The sequence below is a fragment of the Limulus polyphemus genome, unplaced genomic scaffold (genome assembly GCF_000517525.1).
Source record: "Limulus polyphemus unplaced genomic scaffold, Limulus_polyphemus-2.1.2 Scaffold1875, whole genome shotgun sequence".
NCBI classification, from domain to species: domain Eukaryota; kingdom Metazoa; phylum Arthropoda; class Merostomata; order Xiphosura; family Limulidae; genus Limulus; species Limulus polyphemus.
In genome coordinates this window covers 63,017-78,109 of record NW_013667485.1, presented here as the reverse complement: position 1 = coordinate 78,109, position 15,093 = coordinate 63,017, and the positions used below count along the sequence as shown (strand labels likewise).

Sequence of the window (15,093 nt, the reverse complement as noted above, 5' to 3'; positions counted from 1 at the left end):
GTTGAAACGTTGTACATTTGCTGTTATGTTAAACTTATATTAAAGTTTTTCTTCATTATCCCTTCAAGCCGTCTCCAGCCATTATTACTTAAAATATTTACTCTCCATGTACATGAAGAAAATTTTACTCATTGTGGATATGCATAAAGAGATAATTCATAAGATGATGTTTCAGTATCAATAATTTCTTCTCTACAAACACAAAGGAAGGATCCCAATAAGGGCCATTTTTTGGCCTTAAAATCCAATGAAAGATAAAGTACTATGAAATGAAACTGTAAATGGTGCTTTCGGTAGTTCTAGTACCACCCTACCTCCCAGTAAATCAATATGAAGATTTGTGCAATGTGTTACATGATACCGAAAGCATAATATAGGTATTGTATCAGTTTCCATTGACAAATCAGTCATTTACACAAAAAGGGGCCAGCAGACATGGCTAAATATGAAAAATACAACATCAACTCACTAATACTCATAGGTTTTACGGACACTTTCAAGAACACATCACTGATAAAGCAGGGTGGAGCAGTGGTTCGGTTGACACTGACAAATAACAGCTGTGAGAGCATAACATGGATACTGCAGGTTTCGAAATTTCACACCTCTACAGTTATGCTTTTTATAGGTTACAAAAATAACATTTGGATTTCTGTGCATTTCCTCTTCATTTTCCCTTATAAGGTAAATTAATAGGAAATTGGCAGACAATGATTTATAAGCATAATGAAGTGGTTTTATTTTTGAGAAACATATTACATGTTCTAACAAAACATTAATCTGTCTTCAGATATTTTTGTACTTGCTACATGCCAACCTATCATGTGTGTTCCAGTGATTGAAATTCATAGTAGGTCCAAAAACAACCAGTATGGGACACCATTCTTCAAGAATTCTGATTTCCACTTCCATCATATGCTTAGTACATTAGCAAAACTTAAAAAAAACACTCTCCTTATCATCTTGAAATATGAAGTACTAAAAAAGTTCTTTGTTCTGATTTCACTTTCAAATGTTTTCTATGAATGAAATTAATTCAGTCATAAGCTAAAGTAGTTATCATTACATGTTACAATATCCAGATAACTGAAGAACAAGTGGTACAAAACAGTGGACTTTATCTTACTTCTAGATCTATGTCATTTCATTGTACATTCATCATGTAATTATTTTCCAAGATTACATATAAATCTTTAATAATTTCCCAGTCTTAAATTAATAAAACACTAATAAAACCATAAACCTATTTAAGAAATAAATGACCCTTAAAATGTGTTTGACTACTTCCCTTTAAATACCTTATTTAACTGTGCACATTGATAATTATATTAATTTAAAAAATTTTTGAATTTAACCTTATCTTTCATTCCTGTATTATTTTAGTGCTGATAATTTAATTATATGCAAGTACCATAGAATGGTCCTTATTTGCATGTAAAATTTCAGGTTAAAAATTCTAAAGCTTTTGCAAAAATGCCACTGCCCCCTTTAAAACCTTTAATTCAATGATGAGAACCTTTAACTTTATAAACCTGAATTTGTTGAGTTCTTAATATACTTTTTTCCAAATGAAGCATAACTGAGAGCTCCTTTGGCGTCACACCAATTTACAAGCACTGCAAAGTTTCCAAGTTGTAGCTAGCTCATCCTCAATTTTGCAGTATATGTGGGTATACAATCTACTTAATGAATCTTTTAGCATGTCAAAATATTGGCTATCCCACATATTAAGTCCTTGATTGTTTACACATGATGATATTACATCATTTCAAACTGACTTTGGTTCTACCAGTGGTGGCATAATATTAACTTTGTATTACTACGCTTTGTAGCAATTTTTCCAACATCATTCTATGCATTTTGGGGCCTGGGATATATTCTGTATGAAATGCAAATTTTCTTACATATACAAAAAAAGAGGATAAGGCAAGATCAATGGAAACAAGGCACAGGTACTACTGGTGGAGATGGCATTCTTGGAGAGCATGAAAGACCCACTAGATATATATATCCAATGGTTATGCAGCATTCATCTCTTATGGTATATGCCCAGTACGAGCACATGAACAAGATCAATGGAAACAAGGCACAGGTACTACTGGTGGAGATGGCATTCTTGGAGAGCATGAAAGACCCACTAGATATATATATATATATCCAATGGTTATGCAGCATTCATCTCTTATGGTATATGCCCAGTACGAGCACATGAACACACTGCTCTCAATTCTAGTCATGAAATTCATGAAGGAAGAGGTAACATCTCCCATTGAATGTGATGTCACTGACTATGAAAAGCAAAAAAAGTGACAATGACTTGAAAATAGAAGCAGAAGCAAGGCTAGCTCTTAGTAAAGTTACATCATAAGCAGAGGGAAAAGATCTTCTAGAAAGAATGAGGAAATCCATGCAACCTATATGAAGGCTGAACTGCCATGTTATAGTAAAATCCTGAAGTCAGTGGCTTGTTTAAACCTTACGACTCAAAATTATGCCAATTCATTAGAACAACTGAAATACTTGGCTCAAAAATTGCCATTTATCAAGGTGGATAAAATCCAGGAGGTTTAGGATGTACAAAAAGGAGAAAATACCCAAAGAGACAGCAGATGAATAGCTGGTGTGTGTTGATATGTACTGGAGTGAAATATTTGCTTTAAAGGCCCAGATGGTCAAAAGAAATATAATAAATTACCAATGGTTGTAAAAACTGCTCTAAGTCTGAACCATGGATAATAAGACAATGTAAGATCATTGTCAACCAACAAGAAAGTTCGTACACCATACAGGCCATCCATTGGAGATGAGACTCTCATTGGTCTGCGAGCAACAAAAGATGCAGAAAGAAACACTGCACCAGATGGCAAAGTACAGTTGATGCCTATAGCAAGAAATGTTTTAAACTCAGCGAAGACATCCCACTCAATAGAAATATAAAAGCTCAAGAAGAGAAGGAAAAAAAAAGAAGAAAAAAAGTGAAAAGAAGCAGAAAAAAAAAGAGGAGAAGATTAGAAGAATGTAATAGAAAAGAAAGGAGGAATGGAAGAATTTAACGAAGGAAGAGAAGTGTAAGGACAATGAAAAAAATATTGCTGAAAGATTAAAAGTGAATCTTTCATCCATTGAAGAAACAAAAAAAAAGGAGACTATAGAGTGCATTAGAAAAGAATAACTTACTTGAAGTCAATACTGCACAAAAATACACATCTTTTCTACTGCAAGAAAAAAAAAGAGCTCTAGGAAAAGACCAATGAACTATCTGAGGAAAAAAATTATCTCATGACAAAGTATAAAAAGAAGCAGAAAGTAGACTAAAATAACTGATTATTCTTCCGATAACCAGTAAATATTGTTAGTTTTAGCAGAATGTCAGAGCAGAGTGATGCTATAATCATAACCATAACTACCAAAGCCATGTTTTAGATTTAAATCTTAGATTAAATTAGTTTTAGATTCATATGATGTAAACATTTCTGACAATATTTCAAGATTTTTTATAATATTCAATAATCAAACTGGTTTTGGCAGTGATGGGAGTAGATGAGTTATATGAACATGATGAATGGTTGTAAATATAGTTTTGTGGATATTACTAGCACATTTGTTCATAGTCTAGAATAAACAACCAAGCTGGCCCTAATTCAGGCACATCATAATCTACAAATCATGGCCCCTTATGAAGAAAGGCCAGATTTAGACCCTCAGAAATATGTAGATCAGTTGTCTTTTTCATGAATATTTACCAGTCTAGTCAGAATACAAGAAATCTGGAGACACATAATAGAACTTGTACCATTTAATTGTGAGTTAAATTATAGTACATCTGCAATTGAGTTTAAGTTTACATGGTCTTTTTACACTGTGAAGAGTACTTGTACCAGTATGTTAAATGAGAATATGAACAAACCACCATGATAACTGCATTGAAAGCATGAATCCTGAATTTGACTATGTATTTAGTAAGAAAAAATTTTAGTTTTCAAATGGTGGATCATCACAGAGGGCAACCGTGAATAAGGATACTAAGTAGCAAATCGGTTACCTTTTAGATCCTGTTTGAGACTAACATCCTTTGCAATGTTTTTTTTTATTGAATAAAATTTAATTTAAGGATTTATTTCATGTTTTAGGTGATACATTTTTACTAAAGTAAACTGTAGCATTAAGATAACTGATGAAATAAGTGCTAAAATGGTCTTTAATTTGTGCAATATGAGCCTTAAATTGACTAAATTGAATCTTTTATTGTACAACCTTTAAGTCAAAAACTGAGTGCCAGGCCTGTTGGTCCTGCTGTTGTTAACCTACCATTTGAGTGGATCTAGTAAACGACCATCCTTGCTGAGGCAATTATCCTTACCCTCCCTAAAACCTTGACACATTTTCCCACAATAACCAGAAACACACATTTCAACTGTGCATGTTATATAGTTTACTGCATTTAAGTGCAGGTTTGAGACAAAGCATACCTGACCAGGCAACATCCACCACTAGGTGGGATTTGTAAAGAAGCTTAATGAAGCTGAAAAACGTAAAAGAAAGGAAGTGAACAGACTTAGACCAGTTAAAGGTTAATGGACGTGTGCAGAATTGCCACAGAAAAAACAATATCTGCCAAAGGAAGAAATAGCCAGATCATACAAATAATGTGCAACAAAAATATTGCGAGTTGTCCACATACCAGTCTGGACAATTTCTTCCAAGGATAGGCAAAGGCGAGCAGCTAAAGACATGGTAATGCGATGAACTTGATGTGAAGAGACATTGTGGAGATGGCAACCTTCCATGGACAAGTTTGAATATGTTATCCTGATCAGCTGATGAACCCAACCAGTGAGAGTTACTGGAGACATATCCAGGGAAACAGAAGGGTTCTAAGAAATAAATAATAGGGAATGTGAACCCCAAAAGGAGGCAATATGAGCCAAATGACACCTCAATAATTGAACTAGACAAAGAAACCTATTGGAATCAGAACAGGAGTATAGGTGGAAAATCAAATGTAAGGAAATGGGTAAGAAAGAAACCAACTTTCTGGGCCATATAGGGCATAAGCAGGAAGGATTGGTCAGAGTAGCGGATCACACAAGAGGAATGGTAAAGGGCACAAGAAATATTAATGGCATAGATATCGGAATGATGGTGTCCACAGGCATTGGTGTATCCGGAAATTTGATAAAGGGGGGTCAAGTCTTAACATTCATATTCGCATATAATTTCTATTTATTTTTATAATATTTAAACTCTATTATTTCCTTTATATTGGTTAAATGAGTGTTATAACATGCCATTTTATTGACGTCACTCAGCTACCATGAATTGCGACTATGCTGAAGTTGGAATTTTGGAAACTGTAAACAGGATTTTGAGTGAGCGTGATGTAAGTTGAAGGTAAAGAACATAAAACTGCAAAAATGTACATAGTGAAATTAGGAATTGCAGGGAATACTTACATTTAGAAGAACTTGATTTTCCTTGTCTTTTTTTTAGGTATGAAGTACTTCTTTCAAGTGTTGTTTCTTAATTTAGTAAAAGCTTGTTTTATGTTTAAGTTGGTTATCTTACATGTAGTATGTTTAAGGAACAGTTTCTAGGTTAATAAAAGATGGCAAAAAATGTTAAAAAAGCATGACTAATTTCTATTGAAACTAAAACTTCACTTGATTCTGCTGCTCTAAGCATTGCCACACTTGTTGAGAACATGGTTCAGAGCAATTGTGTTGATATGACTTTTAAGAAATGAGACATAAGGATAAGTGCCTAATTAAAATATCAATCAGTTATTACAACTGTAAGAATATTGCAAAGTGGATTATCCTGGAGGAGGTTTTTACTTTCACTATAATGGCAAAATAAGAATAAATGAACTCAAGAAAAGAGCTCCAAGGCACACTATGGAGTCTAATGGTACAGCTTCTGTCCTAAGGCAGTGTCCAGTTACAAGGACAAGGATATCCAGTTCTAGATACCCAGGAAAAACAATTACTACAGTCCCACATGAGCATCTTCTCAATGTTGCATTTTCTTTCTTTTCTTTTCAGTATCATAAAATTATTTGTCATTAACCTATAAGGGTGTCTGTAATATCACCACAGGAGGCAAACATAACCTAGAAACTGATAAAACAAAAGAATGATGCAAGTTAAAGCAAGTGAATGTAACTAATGTCTACTTATATATGTAAGATAACCAATTTAAATATAAAACAAGCTTTCACTAAAGTCAAGAAATTAGAGCTGAAAGATGTATCAAGTCATCAAGAAATTAATGTCCCATTTTGGAACACTTTCATTAAAATACATCATGTATAATAGTTTAATGAACCACCTAAACATCATGTTAGTGTAGCCTATATAATTTGTAAAGTTTATAAACAGCGCCTCTGTAGCAACAAAGAATATCAAAGAAGTTTATGGAAATGTTTTGAACATTCATAAGGGTCAACAAAGATTCAGCAAATTTCATTCAGATAATTTTAAAAACTGTGATGGCAGGGGCTGACACATTGGAATTGACATAAACAATATGTAAACTTCTAAGGAATATGGGAAAACTCCATAAAGAAGGTGTTGGAGTGCCTCACAAACTCCCCAATGATCATAATTTCCAACGTATAAATGTTGCTTCGTCTCTTCTGGTGCGAAATGCATGTGAACATTTTTGGACAGAATTGTCACTGGTGATGAAAAATTAATTCTCTATGTGAATATTAAATGCCAAAAACAATGGTTCAGTCATACACAAGAACCACCTCTGAGCCCAAAACCTGGACTCCATCCACAGAAAGTGATGCTTTGCATTTGGTGGGATATCAAAGGAGTAATTCATTATGAACTCCTCAATCCACAGCGAACTGTCAATGCAGAGATTTATAGTCAGCAAATGGAACATTTAAATCAAGCCCAGCAACTGGAATGCCCTTCATTCATCAATCGAAGAGGTGGTGTTCTCCACAACAATGTACGTCCACATTTGGCACAACACAAGATTATGGAATTGGGTTGGGAAGTTCTCCCCCACCAACCATATTCTCCAGAAATGGCACCACCAGATTACCATATTTTTTGTTTGCTGCAACACCATCTTCATGGGAAAACGTATGGAAATGTGGAAGGTGTTAAAGAAGACATCAACATGTTTTTTGCTTCATAGCCAAGTGATTTCTTTAATCAGGGCATTAACAATCTGATTGTAAGATGGAAAAAGCATCATCAATATGAATGGAGACTTTTTTATTTAATAAAGGTTTTGTTTTGATATAAAAGTTGTTCAGGTTTTTTTCATCTAAAAAAAGCGACATTAATTTCTTGACGACCTAAGACTTCATACCTTTCAGTTCAAAAGGAAAATGAAAAGCCACTATGAAAGGCCTTGTAATATGGGGAATCTCAGGTTGTCAGAGATTCCCACAGATCACATGAACAAGAGCTTGGTATAAAAACAAGAATAGCAAATGATAAATAAGGTATATTATAGAAAAGAATTCCAGTAGATGATGCATGTCAGAATGTGAATGTCCTACTGTTTATTGAAACTTACAACTGATCTCCATATCGGCTGTTGATACTGATCTGAGTTAAAGAATTCCTCGATGTTTTTATGACTGTTTACCAATGAAAGTATGCAATACATTCAGGTGTCTTTAGGATGGAGAGAGCACAGTGTATCCCGAAATAAGGTCAATCACAAAGAAGCAAAAAGAAATAATGGTGACCATCATTTCAGGTCATGTCCTGATATATATTAACTGCTTCATAACTTTTTTTTACATAGATAAATGTATTTTCAACATAGTTTTATTTGCCATAAAATATCCTAGCATCACTTGAAAAGTGCTTTTATTTCTGGTATTCATAACTATTACTAGGTTCACACTCTCCCCTTCCTGCTTGTTGCAGGGAGGTTTGTTATAGGGTTTACATTCATGAAAAAATACTAAGTGGACATGATTTACAACAATTTGCAGTTGACTTAAGGTCCTTGGGCCAACATTTCACTAGCATTTGCAGTATGTCAGTTTTTTTTTCTATTGTTAATCTAATAAAGAAATCCATTACATGAATCCACTGACATAGTCAGATAAAGAGTACATTGTTTTACTAGATGTCGTGTAATATTAAAGCAGGGATACGTAGAAAGTGTTTGGACTTGTAGACTGCTCTGGAAATGAGCTGTTATGTACCAATACTTACCATGTAATGATGTACTTTATTTGCCTTTCATAACAAGTTCCTTCTTGAATGTTTCTTCATTTGTTTAAATGTTTACAAGAAAATAAATGTTAGAGAAGGACTTCTTCAACTTAATTTAATATATACATTTTGTATTTTGATCAAAATGTGACCTTTTTGTAGTCTGAGGTCTTGATTTATTTAAAGACGAGTTTTGAAGCTTGACAAACACCATTAATATATGTACAGACATCCAGACATGCAGAACACACAAATGCAGATTGTCAAAATCTGATTCCAATATTGGACCATCTTGGGCACATAGGCATCAATTTAATATTTCACTGAGGTTGCAGATTTAGTGTGAAGAAAGACAGTGTTATGTATCTGCTTCTTTGTTTGTTTCCGGTATAAATTCTTTCCGAGGATCTTCAGTGATAGAAGTCCTTTCTTGATTAAACCAGTTTATTCTTCCTCGATACAAACTTTCAGTACACAGTAGTTCCACAATCAGTACGTTTCTCGTCACTTAAAACTTAGCAATTTTTATATTACATGCTATAAATCACAGCGATTCACTATCTCGATAACTTCACTCTTGACGAGTGCAAAACATGTACTTTATGGCTCACTAGCTCAAAACTAACATACTCATAAATTACACGGAACTCAAAGTAACTACTGCTCTCTCTTCATTTATATATCCCCTGCTGGCTTTCTCTGCCAAGCTTATATACTAATGAAGAGGGCATCTCGAACACACTCGGACTTCCCCGATCATTCGAGAAACTCACCACACGTCACGTGACTTTCGCTGTCATAACACTGCCCTTTTGTTAGTCTTGTTCATCCCGAACAATAACCACTTATATTAAACCAATAGATAATTAACAATAACTTAATTAAATGTACAGAATTTACAAAAACAATTTTAGAACACAACAAAATCTCTTAATTTTACAAGACGTTTCTTCTTTCATACTGGTCTCCATCTCATTGGCTTCTGCTTCATGAGGGATTCATGTGCTCCATCAGGAAATGTCCCATTATCGGAAGCAGTCATATTAGTGGTAGTAACTTCATTAACAGCTTCACTGTTTTTCCTCTCAAAACTGGGTAAAATTTCTTCTTCAACAGTGGCTTTTTCAGGTGACACATCTTCAGCAGTATCATTTCTTCTATTGTTCATTTCATTCCAACTGAAATGTCCTGGACCTTCGACTTACCTTGCCGACCACATTATATTTGGAAAGTCACGTCTGAGAAATGATCCACTATGTCATATGGGCCTTCCTATGGAGAAGACAACTTAAGAGACTACCCTTGGTGACCAAATAAAGAGGAGCTTTTGATTATAAATGCAATGATCACTGGATAATTAGTAAAAGAAACTGAAGAATAAATCATTCCCTGCAAAGAAATTGCAAAGGGCGAGAGAGTTTATAAGCAAGAACATTCTTTACCCAGTGAATATGACTTTCTCAAAAGAGAAAAAAGCAATCACGATTCGGCACACCACATCCTCCTTACAGCCACCAACACATAAAACTTTTAATATCATCAGCAAATTTAAATAATGTATAGACCATTCCTTCATCTATGTCATTGATGTAAATTAAAAAGACCAAAGGTCCTACCAATGAGCCTTGAGGTACTCCTTTCATGACATCAATCCAGCTTGACTGAACTCCATTCATAACAGCCCTCTTCTTTCTTCCATCTAGTCAGTTTTCTGTTCAATGAGACAACCTATATCCCACACCTACAGATAACTTTTTTACAAGCCTTTATGTGGTATGTTGACAAATGTATTTTTGAATATTCAGATATACCAAATCCAAACCTGTATGCTCATACACATAAGCAGTAACCAATTCCAAGAATATCCAATTAGTAGCAAGGCAAGATTTGCCTCCTACTCAAACTTTCCTGACTATTCAACAGAATTTTAAAGTTTTGCAAAGCATCTTTTATCAGATTTTCAAATACTTTTCCACCACCAATATAAGACTAATAGGACTATAATTACTGGAACAATTTTTTTCACTTCCCTTAACAAAAAGGAGTAGCATTAGTCAACTTCCACTCTTCTGGTACATGCCCACTATTCAAAAACTTACAAAAGTTAACATTTTCCTATACAAAAAATGTATTTCCTATAATACGTACCTCCTCTGATACTTTAGCTGATGAAAATTTATTTTCTCTGACCATCTAAGCATTGGTATGAATCTTATCTTGCTTGCTTCAGCGTTTATATCCAACTATATTGCCCAAAGCAAGTTAAATTTTGGTGTTCCCTCCACCTATATCAATGCCCCCCCCTATCCCAGATCCATAGATAAACTTCCTGTTATTACATCCTACTCACCTTTTGAGACGGTCCAATTAGCATATCCAAAACTAGCCATTTCATGGAGAGGAAGGGTGGAAGAGTGTGAAAGGAGGTAAGTATTATTGGAAATACACTTTGAGAATAGAAAAATGTTAACTTCCGAAACACTTATCTGATCTCATACTTTAACTAGAATCTCACATTGACAAGTTGGAGAGTACGGCCCTTTTCTTTGAATGCCTTTATCAATACCTTGTACTTACCAATTACTCCTCTGACCTACCCTTCCCTACATCATTAGCCTCTATGTGCACTATAAAGACTACGTCACTGCTATCACCCTTTACTTCAAGACTTGCCTGTTCAGTTCCCTGGATAGCATAATCCAATGTTTTTCTCCCTATTTATTCTACAGACTATCTTCTCCATGTGCCATACTAAAGAATCACCTATAACAATAACCTAGTGTTTTTCATTCCCATACCTATCTGTTCCTTTTGTTATTCTCTCCCCCAAGTTCCTCATCTGTATAAGGTAAAAGCTGAAATCTGTTACTTATTAGAATCTGCTCATTATAATTAAATCTACTACCACAAGCCCTATTAGTACAGTTTTCAACTTCCTGAAGATCATCATTAGCGATTGTATCCTTTTCTTTTAAAAGCTTAAGCTTCTCTTTAAATCATGCTGTCATTTCCCACAGTTTGCACTTCTCTTTATCCATTGCCTCTAGTCTATTTAGGATAGCCTCCAATTTCTCCTCCAGCCTACAAACTCTGCAAACAAATTGTACATCTTCACTACTAGCTTTATTAAATGTGCATGCTAGTCCAAAGATCCCAAATAAAATCCACTCCTTGCACCTGTCACACCTTATAAACTATGAATACTTGACATCTACACTACTCTTAACCACAGAGGCTGGGAATCAACACTAAGTGCAAATAGCCTATTGACCAAGAGGTTTATGTAGTGGCAGAATCTCTCAGAAAGTATACTCATAATATGTAGTGGAAAGCACAGAAATAATACGACTAGAATTTGCTTGCTGTAAGATTAAGTACAGGGCATCATAGTTAGATCCAAATAATTAGTGTAATTTGCTAATCAATCAACCATCGAGCTCATTAATTGATTAGATTCAACTAATCAATTACTCTCATGAGACTTGAACAGTTGGAATGATAAAAAATAGTAATAATTGGTACCAGTAATTTCAATCAGTTACTTTTCTTAACATTAATTGACTTAACAGTCATTTCAATTATTGGACAGTTGTAATAATTGGAAACATTAACTGATTAATCAATGTAATCAATGCTCAGACTATCAATTGTATTGAGTTAATTGCCCAGTTGCATTCATAGTATGTATGTTGACAGTTGTTGGTACAAAGGATAATTTTCTATTTATAGTACAGACTGGAGTAATTGTGTTGGAAATTGTAAATCAGATAAGCTGGTCAAAAAGAATAAAAAACTCCTTCAAAGTTTCAGGGACAGAAATAGACGCAGGAATAAATTTCTTTACAGAACCTAAGGCTTAAACAAAAGATCTTCAGGGATATCCTTAGAATAACAGGTAGCTGTTTAGATCTGTGGGATAATTTCCTGAATATGGGTGAATTTTATGCAAGAGATGGGTTTCATTTAACAAAGCTAAGAAGTAGAATGTTTGACAAAATTCTAAATATATTTATGAAATTAAGTTTCAAATAAACTCACATAGTGGTGAGGGTGATTGTGAAATGATGAAATTGTAAATAGCACAGTTTCCCATTTCCAGCATCAAATATTTTAGTGAACAGGCACAAAAGGTAAACAGGTCATTTTCAGCAAATTCAGTTGCTTGCTTAAATTAAAACAGAACCAGAATTTCTAATCATAAAAATGTTACTTGATTGTAAATTAGTCATAAAAGTAGTATTCTAAAGTTAACTAAAGGAAAGGTATAATGGTGAAATCTGAGATTCTATTCAAACATCAAACTTTCGATTTAACAAAGTATAAATTTTTTTAATAGGAAACATGGTTTTATAAGGGGAAATCCTTGCCTTAGTAATTTTTTTACATTTTTTCAAGAGGTTAATGCTTATGTAGATAGCTTTAAAAGTGTGGACTTGAGTGTATCTAGATTTCCCAAAAGCATTTGACAAGATGCCACATGAAAGACTTGTTAAAAGAAATTATCTTTATAGGAGTGATGGTCAAGATGATTCATTGAATTAAAAAGTGGCTTGATAGCTAGAAAGATGTTATAAATGGAGTTCAAACTGGATTAATGTCATAAGTGGGATACCTCAGGGCTCAGTGTTAGGACCACTGATCTTTTTAAATTTACATCTGTAATGAAGGAATGATCACTAGAGTTATAATTTTCCTATACTAAAAATGTATTTGTGATAGGTACTTCCTTCCACTCACAAGATTAGCTATTCTTGCCCAGTGCTGTTTTCTATATGCAATTTTTTTCTTTGTGCATGCCACAAGTCTTTTGCTCCCCCCTATTGGAATTGAATGATTCCAACATGTCTCTCATGTAAATCATCATGCATCACTTCTCCACCAATAGCAGCGTGACATACTCATATGACGCATGTGACTCCCTCTATATGCCTCTACCGAACTATCACTTTGAGGTTTGGCAGAAGACATAAGCAGAGGAGGAAGTGGAAATTGTGAGCGGGGGCAAGTACCTATCGGAAATACATTTTCAGTATTGGAAATTTATAACTTCTGATACAGTACTTCCCTCCTCTCACACTGTTAGCTTGAATTCCATATTGATTAGATGCCAGGACTGGCATCTGAAGGATACCCCTGAAAAGGAGAGAGTCAGATCCAAAGATCTGATGAGGGGGTATGAAGTACCTGATGATAACAAAACCTTGTTGAAACATTGTACATTTGCTTTTATGTTAAACTTATATTAAAGTTTTTCTTCATTACCCATTCAAGCCTTTTCCAAGTATTATGATGCATTTTATATTTTGATACTTAATGGTGAGAATAGTAGAACTTTGGAACACAAACATAAATTTTGGCCAGGTAAAAGTCAACTTTAGTTTAGGCAGTTTTATTTCTTTAACAGGGTGGTTAGCTTTTGAAATAGGTTACCTTGAGATGTGGCAGATGCAGTAACATCAAGATAGGTTTAAGGAAGGATTGATAAATATCTGGATGATAAGGGTGTGCTTTGAGTTTTTTTAAGTTAATTATATTTTAGTGGGTGGCCTAGATGAACCAAGCCTTAGTAGTATTAATATTGTCATTAGGATTTTTTTTTTATTTGTACATCATTAATTATAGCAAAAATATCATTAACAGCAAGGGTAATCAGCTTAGGAACAATGCATTTAATCTATATCATGTATGAAAAAAATAGTTAATTAGCTTAAGTAAACAACTTGCTCTGATCAGAAGTTAATAAACATTAGCTACTAGTGCTATTATTCCATGTGAATTTCAGAACTATGTAAAGTACATGTAAGAAACTTATTCATAATACTCTATTTAAGTAAGTAAACTTCTCACATTTACTTTGTGAATGTTTTAATAAAATACACATGGTAATAATAATACTACTAGTTTAGCAATGTTATTATTGATAAATAAATTAAGACAGTATTAATAGTACTAATACTATGGTTACTAATAATAATATTGTTATGACACTTTGATTTTTAAGCTATGAAAATGAAAAAGTTATATGTTCATCTGTACTACTGTACTCTGTAGGATCACCCTTTTTGTTTAAAATAATTAAAATCTATAGTGTAGCCTATTACATTAAGGTGTAACACTAACATTCAGAGGTTAGTTATTTTGAGTTAGTATTATTAATACTATTAGTATTACTATTAACAGTATTATTATTTTATTATTATTATTATCAATACTAACACAGTGTTAGTGTTACTAAAAGTAAAAAAGTAACAAGAGCATTAGTAGTAGTATTAGCTTACCAAGGCAATACTATATATGAATACAAGTCAATTTATTTCTACAGCAAACGATATGGCTACTAAATGGCGCTTCCTATAAGTGTAAAGCCAAGACTTTCAACATTATTTTTAACCTAATACAAAAATAACTCACCACAACACAAGCCCCTAATCAAGTCTTCTTTGAAACCGATCCTCTCGCTTTACACACACATGTATCCACACAGTTGACTATGCTGACATCTAAATTAAATAAAATTCATACCAAAAATGAAGGAATATCTACCGAAGTCCTAAGGATATCAGGTTTCTTGCTTTATGATTTTTCCTATTTTTACACCTTTGTTTTTTCGGCGACTCTTTATTTTTTAAACATTATTACTCTGAAAAGTATCAAACAAGAACATTAGGCTGCAGATAAAAAAAACATACAATAAGGACCAAAAATTGATATTTAAAAAAGTATTGAACCAATTTTAGGTTATGTTTCTTGCAACTGTGATATGCAGGCATATCATATGTCTTATACATGCTTTAGAGATATAAAGATTTTAATTTTTTTCAGTTAGTTTCCGTGTTATAATGGCAGCAAAACAGCTCAAAGCTACACAATGGGCATTCTGTTCTATGCCTATCATTGGTAT

General features: G+C 33.7%; 1 protein-coding gene across 1 annotated transcript in view; it reads right to left on the bottom strand.

The window, feature by feature from the left end:
- Positions 1-14,703, bottom strand: part of LOC106465224 (protein unc-45 homolog B-like) — a 152,579-nt gene extending 137,876 nt beyond the window's left edge. Inside the window, exon 1 of the mRNA XM_022393080.1 lies at positions 14,604-14,703. The gene's annotated coding sequence lies outside the window, so the exon portion shown is untranslated. The remainder of the gene's footprint in view (positions 1-14,603) is intronic.
- Between the last annotated feature and the right edge of the window lie 390 nt (positions 14,704-15,093).